This window comes from Canis aureus, chromosome 24, assembly GCF_053574225.1.
Source record: "Canis aureus isolate CA01 chromosome 24, VMU_Caureus_v.1.0, whole genome shotgun sequence".
NCBI lineage: Eukaryota > Metazoa > Chordata > Mammalia > Carnivora > Canidae > Canis > Canis aureus.
In genome coordinates, this window is record NC_135634.1 from 6,957,178 (window position 1) to 6,968,798 (window position 11,621).

The 11,621-nt window shown below is 42.8% G+C and overlaps 1 long non-coding RNA gene and 1 pseudogene across 1 annotated transcript; one reads left to right on the forward strand and one right to left on the reverse strand.

Annotated features, from left to right (window-relative positions):
- Positions 1-2,412: 2,412 nt before the first annotated feature.
- LOC144296642 (U4 spliceosomal RNA) lies at positions 2,413-2,537 on the forward strand (annotated as a pseudogene).
- Positions 2,538-8,616: 6,079 nt separating this feature from the next.
- On the reverse strand, positions 8,617-11,255 carry LOC144296430 (uncharacterized). Its single transcript, XR_013363551.1, has 2 exons — positions 11,078-11,255; positions 8,617-8,842 (listed from the first exon to the last, which is right to left on the reverse strand). It is a non-coding gene; the product is annotated as an uncharacterized LOC144296430 (long non-coding RNA).
- Between the last annotated feature and the right edge of the window lie 366 nt (positions 11,256-11,621).

The following is an 11,621-nucleotide window of genomic DNA, read 5'->3' on the forward strand; positions in this document are numbered from 1 at the left end:
GAAAAGCTCAGGAAGATGGTGGAGGAGGTTGGCCTCATGCAAAGAAAAGGCAACTGTGGCGAAGCCAACCGGCTAAGCTGGCCTGAAAGAGGTGGGCGCAGGCCCCCGGGTCCAGGAGTGCCCGTGCCTGGTGGGCCCTCCCTCTTCTCACTGTGGCTTCAGAGCTGCTCTCTCGGCTGACAAGATCTCTGACGAGAGGCCGCTAGGGTTTTTCCAGCCCTCATGACGGCAGAGGCTGTCTGTCTAGTCAAGTATGTTTTAAACTAGTTGCCATGGAAATATGTTTTAGGGGTATCTGACGCTGCCAGGGGACCCTGACTGGCAGGATAGCAAATCAGGCTCTGATTTAACCTCCCGATACAGTCTGTTGAGCAATTTCGGAAGAAGCGCGCGCGGCACCGAGGTTTCAGGCTGTTTGCAGGGTTTGCAGGAGACGGAGAGCACGCGGCGCGCGGCAGGGCCGGGATGGGGGCCGGGATGGGGGGCGGGATGGGGGGCGGCGACCGCGCCCCCGGGCTCCGCACGCCCCCCCCCCCCCGCCCCGCCCCGCGCTGCGGCCACCGCGGAGCCCACAGGATGTAAAGTTCCAATCAGCCTCTTCGCAGCCTTCATTCGCAGGAGACCTGCTGCGGGAGAAACCCAAATCGGTGGCCGACGTGATAATCTGCAGATCAGAAGGTTTGCGGACCATGTGCGGATGTCACCTGTGATTTCTGTGTGAGCCAGTGATCACTCGGCATTGGCTGCATGTGGCTTAGTAGCATCAGCTTGGAGGAAAACACCCTTGTGAATATGGGTTCTGTCTATAATGTAAGAAGTGAATAGATGTCTAGAAACCCTGATTTTTTAAATAAATCTGTGCAGAAAGGCTGGCCATTTGGGCCTTAGAATGTTTATTGTGACATAGATCGTCAGTTTGACTATAGAGATTGCTCAAATTCACCTAATTGCCAGATTATTAGCAAAATCATACATAAACAGATTTAACAAACAAATAAGAAACCAGAATGGAGAAACTTCCGAGCTCTGCCTAAGGCTCTGACACAACATATATATTGTCATATATATTACAATCTGTATATGTATATATATGGACACACATATGGATGGCGGGGCCTTTTTACTTAATTATTTACAATTAATTATTGTCTCTCAACAGTAAAATGGAGATTATCTTTCTATAACGCAGTATTGTAACAATGCAAAATGAGTTAATATCTGCAGAGCATTTTTAGAATGGACATCTTATTTTTGATGCTGTTATTTCTACCCCTACCCTTACTGTTGAGGGTGATCATTGCTAATTTATCTCTTGAGAGCTAGACGTCTGGACCCAAAAGGCTGTGCACCCTCTAGTGATTCATTTTTCCAATGGGAATGATTCTTGTTCCTCTCTTTTCTGGGTAAAATACAAATTAGAGACTTCTGGGGAGATTCTTTGCTTCGATTAAGAATCACCTGAATAAGGTATCCTTCCTTAGTTTCCTTTAGAGAAACTTGAAACTTGAAAAAAAATTTTTTGAATAACTTATTTAAATACATTAAAATGAAATAATGCTTAAAATTCAATTCTTCTTCAGTCTCCCTGGACACCTTTGGGGGGCTCAAAGGCCAGATAGGGTTGGTGGCTACCACATGGGGCAGCACAACTTTAACTGTCCTTTATGAGCAATATAAGAGATTTTTTTAATTTTTTTTTTTTTTTTTATGATAGTCACAGAGAGAGAGAGAGAGAGAGGCAGAGACACAGGCAGAGGGAGAAGCAGGCTCCATGCACCGGGAGCCCGACGTGGGATTCGATCCCAGGTCTCCAGGATCGGAGATTTTTTTTAATGTAATAGGATACAAAACCTTTATTGATAAAGTTTCAGATTCTACTTTGCAACTAACCTTTAGGAAATCAGTTGTTGAGTTTGGGTTCAGTGGACAGGATATCCATAGTTGTTCAAAAAAGCTATTAAAATACTCCTCCCTTTTCCAACTACATACCTGAGTGAGCCTGGGACTTTTTCTTTCTTTTTTTTTTCAATTGTTTTTATTGCAGTAAAATACACATAAAGTTTACCATCTCAGCCACTTTAAAGTGTACACATTCAGTGTTACTAAAAGTGGTATTTAAAGGTGGTTTTCACCCAGCTTCTGACTGCCAAGGATCACTGAATGGCAGCAGCATAGGCCTTTGTAGTTTTGGTGCCTGGCACAGCAATGCCTTTTCATTCCCTGCTCTGGGAAGCCCCCACCCGCACCCTCAAAGCACAGGCACATCCTCACACCACTACGTTTGCATGCAGCCACAGAGCCCTCAGCAGGGAGTAACTCTTGTTTATTGAGCTTCTAATAAAAAGGAGTTCTATCAAATCTAATATAGTGAAAACTGCAGTCCTAAAAGTTCACTTAAAGTACCCCAGATGTAGCTTTGCACAGTGGCAGTATCGTAGCCAATGAGGTTTATCCGAAGTGCGATTATTGCTAATTGAAAACTAAAGTACCCTAGATGTATGATGGTTTATCAAAATTCTTACATGGTGCTCAGATAAAGCAGCCCTTTTAAAATATAATTTTGTTAATAAATTTATTCTGGAAAATTTTAAAGAAATATATAATCAAAATATTGAAATGATGGAATAAAAATTATTGATAAAGGCTTTTTTCACTTAAGCAAAAATCAGTGCAAATGACAGTTACTTCAATGAAAAGCATTATGCTTTACTCATCTAGACTTTGAAGGACCTGCCAGTTCATCTGCAAAGAAGTGCATGGATAAGCATTCATATAAAATATTTAAATCACCAGTGCATTCTTGTTTATGACATTCCTAATCCATATAACTCATGTACCTGAAATAAACATCCTCGAAAAGAAGAGCAAATTAAGCTCATGTAGGAAGACAAGTGGGTTTTTATGGTTTGTGCCTTTCCTTCACATGGCCCTCCTTCTCCTTTTCTGATCTGTGCTTTGTCTCCTTCCACCATCAAATGTTTTCCAAAGGTAGCAAATAGAGGTGTGAGCACAACTAATGGTAAAAATGAAGGTCTGGATTTTCTGCATTAACCAACCGAAATAACCCGCTGTAATTCAGCTTACGGCTCTGACTTGCGAGCTTCCTAGGACTTGCTGCTACTGCCTCTCATAAAGATCCAGATCCAAGCTGTGTTCTCTACAATGCACCAGCTTTGAGATCATGGGGTTTTGTATCCCAGAACAACACATATGCCACATATGCCTCTTCATTCTCTCCATTTCACAGATGGCAAAACTGAAATTCAGGGATCCTTATTTACAGACACACTGCTGATGAGCAAGATTTAATCCCAGATTTTTCTGGCCCAAAAGACCTGTCTACTGACCATCCTGATTGTCACTCTGCAGGTGCTAGGAGAATTATTGCTAATTATTATGTAAGGGCCTGCCTCTTCCTCTTCCTCTATGGTCTCATAGGGATTATTAGTCTCTAGAGACTAGAGATTTATAGTCTATCTTGGGATTCCTTGCCCTCCAAACTACACCGTAAGATATCCAAAGATGCCTGTGGGTTACCTTAGTCTTTGATAGCCTTGCTGTGAGCCATGGAGTGGGGGCCTGACTTGCTGTCAAGTGGTAGACCCCAGGAGTCTGCCTGCTGCAGGTGACAAGGTCAGCTGCCACTGGAGCCAGTGGTGAAAACATCAATTTTATAAGTTTGGGGAAATCAGGTAAGTCGTTAATTAAATCTCCACAGCAGATAAAATAACTTAAGTGCTCTTGAGAATGAATCTTTGCTTTCCTTTAAGTTCATTAAACTATTTAAAATTTCAACAGACACTACTTTAGGAATCACATTTTCGACCTGTCTGCAAAGATTTAACAGTTTCATTATTTTATTGACACAAGTTCCAGCATTCAGAGACATGCATGCAACTCTTGATATTTCTGCACTAATCAGTATGATGAAGGATGCTATAGATTCATGATCTTGTGTATGACTTAACAATTTCCTTGGTTTCTTTACAACCGTATTGCATATCTATTTCTGGAGGTTATAATACCTACATAGAGATATATGCTTTTGATTACCAAGAAATACATACTAAAATGCATAGCAGCAGGGAGAGAAAAATGATCAGATTGTTTAAATTTAGTTCTTTTTACTACATTTAGTGACAAGTTAATTATTGTTTGTTTAAATAGGGTCCTCTACCTGACATGGTTGTCTCAGGCACATGGAAGTGTTAAGTAAGCTTGGTTTTCTGGTATTAAAATTTGTAATGTTAAAAGTCACATACATTCGTTGGGGGAAAAAATTGCATTTATCACCAGACTGCTAAAATAATTAGCTCTGGGGGCGCCTAAGTGGCTGAGTAGGTTAAGTGTCTGTCTTTGGCTCGGGTTGTGATCCCAGCGTCCTGGGATCAAGCCCCTCATTGGGATCCCTGCTCAGGGGAGAGCCTACTTCTCCCTCTCCCTCTGCTACTCCTCCTGCTTGTGCTCTCTCTCTCTCTCTCTCTAAATAAATAGAATCTTAAAAAAAAAATAATTATCTCAGGATAAAGACATTCAGCCAGAAACAGAATGAATGGTATTGCTAAATTTTTATACTTGTTGCAAACATTAGCATCTGGTCTTGACTCTTTGGAAATAAAATTTATAACTTACTAAAATATTTAGTGAGCACCTACTTTGTGCCTGGCACTGTTACATGGTGGTTAATCGAAGGGCTATTAATTCTTCTGTGAAGAGGCCAAAAGCTCATAAGAACATAACAGATGCTTGGTTAATGTCATTTGAAACTGAACACTAAGAGAATGGGCAAATTCCAAGTGAATGACACCAAAAGCTAAAGTCACCCCCTCTCCCCCACCTCAAAAAAGTAACTTATCTTATTCTGCTTAGCCAATAAGAATTCTTTGTTTTTTTGATGTCTGCCCTTTTCTTAGGCTTTGGTTTTACAGATGCAAACCTCTTCTTCTTATGAGCCTTAAAGTTTCTATAACATCTGAGTATGTTCTACTCTTGGCCAACCTACCTCAGTGGGTCCTGGATCACTGGAATACAGCCTTGAAGCTTCTATCCAGCAATCATGGCTCTCCTCCATCTGACCCCAACCTCCTTTCCAGCCTCTTCCCTCACTGATCACCTGCCTCCACTTTATACACAGGCCGGCTTAGGACACTTGCTTCTCCCCAACCCCCAGCCCGGTCCTCATCACTTGCTGAAATCGTCTCCTCAACACAGAGTGCCCTGTCTCCTCATTCTTGCCTGTGAAAACCTGACGCATTCTCTAAGGAAGACTCCAGTCTTGCCCCAAGTAATACTTGCTGGTCTGAGTTCTGATAAAGCTTGTTTTGTCCCTGGCCTATGATGTTTCATTATTTGAGTACTTGTCTTAATTTTGTGTTAAATTGTAAATGTTCAGGTGGGCTCTATGTCTTCATCTCTGCATCCCCTGGTGAACTCCATACCACAGTACTTGGTAGAGATATTTGGTGAACAAATGAATAAATGTAGGGCCTTAAAACTTCAGCCCTATGTTTCTAGCTTGGAAATGACATAGTATATATTTAAGTCTACCATCATGCCTTGCCTACCTGCACCTGTGCAAAAGTGTTCATGTACTGAATTTTAGAAGTGCATTGAATTACCTAGGTTGTTTCAGACAACAAGTAGTGGCCGATTGTATGTCTTCCTGGGAGATCCCTATTTATGTCAACACCTACAGGGATTTTGGCCTTTAGGTATCACAGATGGAGTGACATGTCATCTTTGCACTATGAAACATGGTAATAGAGTGGCCGAGTACACAGCTGCTCCCAGGGAGAGGTAGCTCAAACGCCTTCTCAGCCATACTCTCACCACTGTAAACCTGCTGAGGGACTCTATCTGGACTTCTCAAACTCTTTCTCCTCTCCATGAGGGAGAGAATTGGGCATTTACTGGGCCAGCTAGTCAAAAATAAGGAAGCATAAGTGTGCCTTCCATCTTTCCTTTTGGTATTTCTCTATTCCCTTTCAGCATCTTACTTCTGAGGCTACGTCTAATTCATAACATGGTGCTGGGAATAGGAATTAACTTAGTATATTGCCCTTCTCAACAGTACAAAAGACAGTATTTCCTAGAAAGCAAGGTTTCTCTCAGGATAGCATGTCAATCTTAAGATCCCTTGTGGACATGTCAATATAGTTTAGCAATTACATGTGACCCAGGAGAATACATACTAAGTCAGTTTCCTTATTTATGAAATAAGGAAATATTGGTCAAAATAGTACCTTCTCAACGTTGTTCAGAGGATTAAATGAGATGTTACTTCTGTCAGGAACTGGGAAGTCAGATTTTACCCTACCCGTAATCTGAGGAATTACCCTGCCACAGTTTCATAGATGCTGGTAGAAGACGTGAGACTCTGGGGTCAGAGACAAAGGATTTTATGACTCATAGAAAAAGCAGTAGTCAGAGTAGCAGCATTCTCTTATGCTGGTTCCCAAGCCCAGTTTCCACACAAAAACCCCTGCACACATACAGTGGGCTGCCTTCTAGAAGAGCTCTGAGCTTAGAGAGTCTGAATCTTTTTAGGATGGGCAATAGCATGCTTAGTAGTTGTTTCAAAGGGAGACATTATTGTTATTATGTTGGACAGTAAGCATGGATGCTCTTTGCTCTGGAAGGAGACAGTATATCCATGTTCCAAAGCTGTTTGCTAGACAAATATCTTGAAAAAAAATCTGAAACAGCCAGTGCCTCTGCCTGAAAGACATGTAGCAACGTGAATGCCCCAAGAAGACTTGACTTCGAACTTGTAAAGCACTTATAAAAACATCTGGCAGAGAATTAGTACTCAAGAACTGTGATTGTTACTGTTATTAGGTCACAAAGAGGATTCTACTTCGTTAAAAGATGACTTCGTTCAGTTATTAATCAAAAAAGGAGAAAGCAAACAAATCATCATGCATCTTACATGTTTCAAAAATCCAAATATATGTTCTTTATTTATAGATGTTCAAACCAAGTCAGACACCTTGAGAGGCGGTTTTGTTTTTCCTGCCTGTATATTTGGTGTTGGCACTAATTCTGCACATATAATACTCTAGCTGCATGTTATCTGGGAGAGAATAAATAAATTGGGGCCACTGCCTATTCATTGGAGAGTCTGATCTGTCCACCTCTGAGGTACTGCTCACTGCTTCATTATGCACAGTCATGGCTTATCCTTTTTTCTGCAGACTGGATGTGGTGTGGTCCATTTCCTTCTAAAAATAAATATGCATCTGGACATTTTGTCTTCAAAATGCCATTGGGTTTTTCCATTAAGTTGAAATGATAAAGGATGATTTTGAATGGAAATGGAAGCATCATTTCAACAACTTGATGAGCTCTGAGTTGCAAGTTGGGTCAAATCAAGACAGAGCTAAAGGTCACACTTGCCCTAGGAGTGAGTGCCCACTCTTCTGTCCCTTGAATAATCCTTCCTTCCAGAAAGAATCCTGCTATTCTCTGAATGACCAGCTATCTTATCTCCAGGAAAAAATGATTAATTTACACTACTCTTACTTATGCCTAGCATCTGGTATTGTGTGTCACACATAATACAGGCTCAATAAAAAATTTCTTAATTTTTTAAAGATTATTTATTCTGGAGAGAAAGAGAACATGTGTATGCACAGGCATGCATACAGAGGGGAAGGGTAGAGGGAGAAGGAGAGAATCCCAAGCAGACTCTCTACTCTGTGTGGAGCCACAAGCTGGGCTTGATCTCGGGACCCTGAGATCATGACCTGATCTATAATCAAGAGTCCAATTGGCTGAACCACCCCGGCACCCCAAATTTTTTTATTTTTTGACTAAGAAGTGGGGGATCCTATGTACTCTCCCACCCAGGCAGTGTTTGAACATGCATAAAAATGGCACTGCTTAGATGAAAGAGGAGAGCCTATGAGAACGAATCTCCATGACATTTCAAGTCAAATGGGAAAGATACTTTGGGACACGGTTGGGGGTGGATTGGCATTCTTGAAGTTCTTTGAACCTCATGATAAGAACTTTCTTCTTTACACCAGGAGATCATCCAGAACTGGCGCTTCTCAAATGTAATGTGCATTTGAATCACTTGGGGATCCTGTAAAATGCACATTCTGTTTCAGCAGATGTGGATGGGGTCTGAGCTCTTGTATTTCTATCAAGTTCCCAGGTGACCTGGAGGCTGTTAGTCCACTGATGAAAGTTTGAATGTTCTGGATTTGGAAAACTTTGCTACGGGGGCTTGAGGTGGAGAAGGGAAAGTAGGGCCTCTGTGGCTGCTCGACTTCTAGACAGAAGGCACTCTGCAGGCTTTACCTGGCCCTGGCAGTCTCCCAAGAGAACTCAAGCCCCAGTGCTTACCCGATGTTTTTGTACACCCTCCCAGCTGAATTCAGAAAAGCAGGTCAGGATAAGTGGTGGAGGAGGGAGGGGGGATGAAAATAACCCTAGACAGCACTGCTTCTGTGTTCCAGCACACTGCGGCTGGCACAGCTCGGGGCTCTGAGAGCAGATGGCAGGCGGGCAGCATCCCGTGGAGGAGCCCCAGGCCCTGCTCACACGCCCTTTCCCTCGGCAGCCCTCACACCTCTCTCCTCAGCTCCTTCCCAGGATGAACAGAGAATCAACTGACAAGCAGACTGCTGATTATTAATCACATTCCCAAGTCCTCGTGTCCATGCCCAGACACCGAGTTGGCAGAAAACAGCCTTGCTTTAGAGCAACCTGCTATGGCATCAGACGGAGCCAGCCAGTCCTGTGATGTCAGACTTCCAGATCTTGGGTGACATCTCTGGGCTCACAGTGCAGGAAGCAAAGACGCCAATATGTTCTCATACAATATATAACTTGCTTCCTAAAACAAAACAAAACAAAATAAAATACAAGTAATTTCTGGTATGGTGCCTAGAATTATGATGAGGTCAACTGAAGTCAATTCAGCAGTTATCTGCAGTTGTGGGTAGTTAGCCAAAGTCTGATCAAGGTAGATGGGCCAGTTTTCTCCTCGGATTCAAGAGCAGAGAAGTGTCCCCTGGGCCCTGGCCAGCTCGCTGCCTCCCCTTCCTCCCTCCACGGCTTTCCTTCCGTGGCTGTGCTCCCTCATACTTGCTGAGGCACCACTCCCAAGCCAGGCCTGTCGGAGTGAATTCCCTTCTCCCACTTCTCACTACCCTGCCATCCCCCTTCGATTCCTGATGCTAATCTGGCAAGCAACCTCGCAATAATGTTTTAGTGAGAATGGTAGCACAATATGTCTTCTGATACGCTTCACACAAATCATTCCGTGTTGATGTTTCTGGAGGAAGGACCGAAGGCCAGAGTGGAAGTACCGCCTAATTTATGTAGTCACTCAAACAAGTGGAAGGAGCACCCTGAGGGACCAGGAGAGTCAAGACCAGCCTGGAGCAGGGAGGACAGTGGGTGCGTGAGCTGCTACTAGCACGTCTCACCTCCGGGGTACTGGCAGGTATCCCTGGGCTCAAAGACCTTATGAAACAGGGTGACGGTGAGTGGGTGCATGTTTTTGGAATTCCTCAGATCATCTGGCACAGATGAGTGTGTTCTGTTGCTATCAGGGGATAGTGTGCTTGAGCTAAAGGGCTACTGAAATTAGTGACGATCAGTGAGAAGAGATGTTTCCAACATTCCCATCCTCTTTATTTTCCACATCCTCTTCCTCTGCTGCCACCTCTTCTGGTTCCTCAGAACTCCAAGGCAGACAGTTTCTCTCCCCTCAGTGTGACATCTTCCTAAGCTCCACACTACCTCAAATTCCACTCGGACTCCAGGACATCTAGTGCCATCCTAGGACCTACTTACTGGTGTGTGTTGAATACCAGTGAATTACCAAGCTGACAGAGATGCAACACAATTTATAAGGTTGAGTGTTTTATTTTAAAGTTTGTTCTCAGGATCCCTGGGTGGCGCAGCAGTTTGGCGCCGCCTTTGGCCCAGGGCGCGATCCTGGAGACCCGGGATCGAATCCCACGTCGGGCTCCCGGTGCATGGAGCCTGCTTCTCCCTCTGCCTGTGTCTCTGCCTCTCTCTCTCTCTCTCTGTGTGTGACTATCATAAATAAATAAAAATTTATATAAAAAAATCAAGTTTGTTCTCCTAAAATGTCAACAAATGGAAAGCTTATCAAGAGGAGGGGGAGAGAATAAAAAATATCTATATATGGCACATATTCCTTCCATTTTATGTGTTGGGATCTAGGAATTCTGTTCAGCCTTAGCAGTATTCCAGGATTTTGATCAGTTCTACATAAAGTCTTAGGCTTCATGTGGTGGTCCTAGTGGGTACTCCAAAGAGCCTTAAACCATTATTCCTGCAGACTCACCAAGTATGGGATTCACACTGCTTGCATTGAGCTATGTCACACTTGCCCCGATGCACTGGGGAGACTGTATGCATGTGTGCGGGAGGTAGTCCTGACTTGGCTATCTGCTTCCTTGCTCGTAATCTTGCAGTTAAGAGCATGCCTATAGAACCAATTGTATTGAATGCCATTTCCACCACTTACTATCTGTGACCTTGAGCCAGTTACCGGACCTCTTTGTGCTTTACTCTCTTCATTTATCAAGTAAGGATAATAATAATAAGTTGTTACGAGAATGGAATAGGTTAATTCACACAAAGCATTGATTTAATCTCTGAGCAAAGGTCTCTCAAATGACAAATAGTTTCTTACAAATATTAGTAAGTGTATGTGAAATCATCTAGCTGATTGCCTGCACATCTTAGGCAGTATGTGAGGAAGAGCTATTACTATTACAATGTAGAACCAGTAATCATACTTTAGTTGAATGGTAATAGACAAGTACACTTCCAGGTGCCTGCTCTCTGTCAGGCCCTCTGGTGGTCTAATGTAATTTACTCATTGTCTTTACCACATATGTTAAGAGTTGGGAACACTTTGCTTAGAGAGGTTGAGTCATTTGTCCAAGGTTACTGAACTAATAATTGGGAGAATAAGGATTTATACTTGTGTCTACCAGATCTTAAAGATACATATTCTTTCTTCTACACCATAATGATTTTTTTTTTCAAGAAAGAATATGTTTTTTGAACATAAGATCCAAGGGCTGACCTTCATTTCCTGGAAATCTGGTGAATATAGAAGTCTTCCTTTTTTTATTGGGGTCAACGGTAAATGTCTACAAACTGGTTTCAGCAGTCTATGGAAAAGGGATGAAATTGACTAAATAGCTGATTTTCAGAAGAATGGAAGCCTGAGCATGGAGTAAAGTGAGCAGAAGAAAGCTGTGGGACAGAGAGATAGGGTGCCCAGGGCACATTATGACTTCAGCATTTGCATTATTACTGCATGTCTTGTGACTGCTCCATAGCAGGTTACACATATACTTCCAGACATACAGCAGGCTGTGTGGTTCTCTAGGGTTTCCAGCTTACATGGTGTAGGAAGGTGGATTTCTACAAGCCCAAATCCAGGGCTGCTTGACATTAGAATTGAGACTGAGGTGCAATTAGTATTTTGGGATTTTATGATTCCATTTTCCATTCACTGACTCCATCAGACTGGGAGCAAGTTTTTATTTTCATCTCTCTGAAGTCAGGAGGAATAGGTAGAGAGCAGGATTGAAGCATTCCTTCAGAATTTTCTGATATTACAA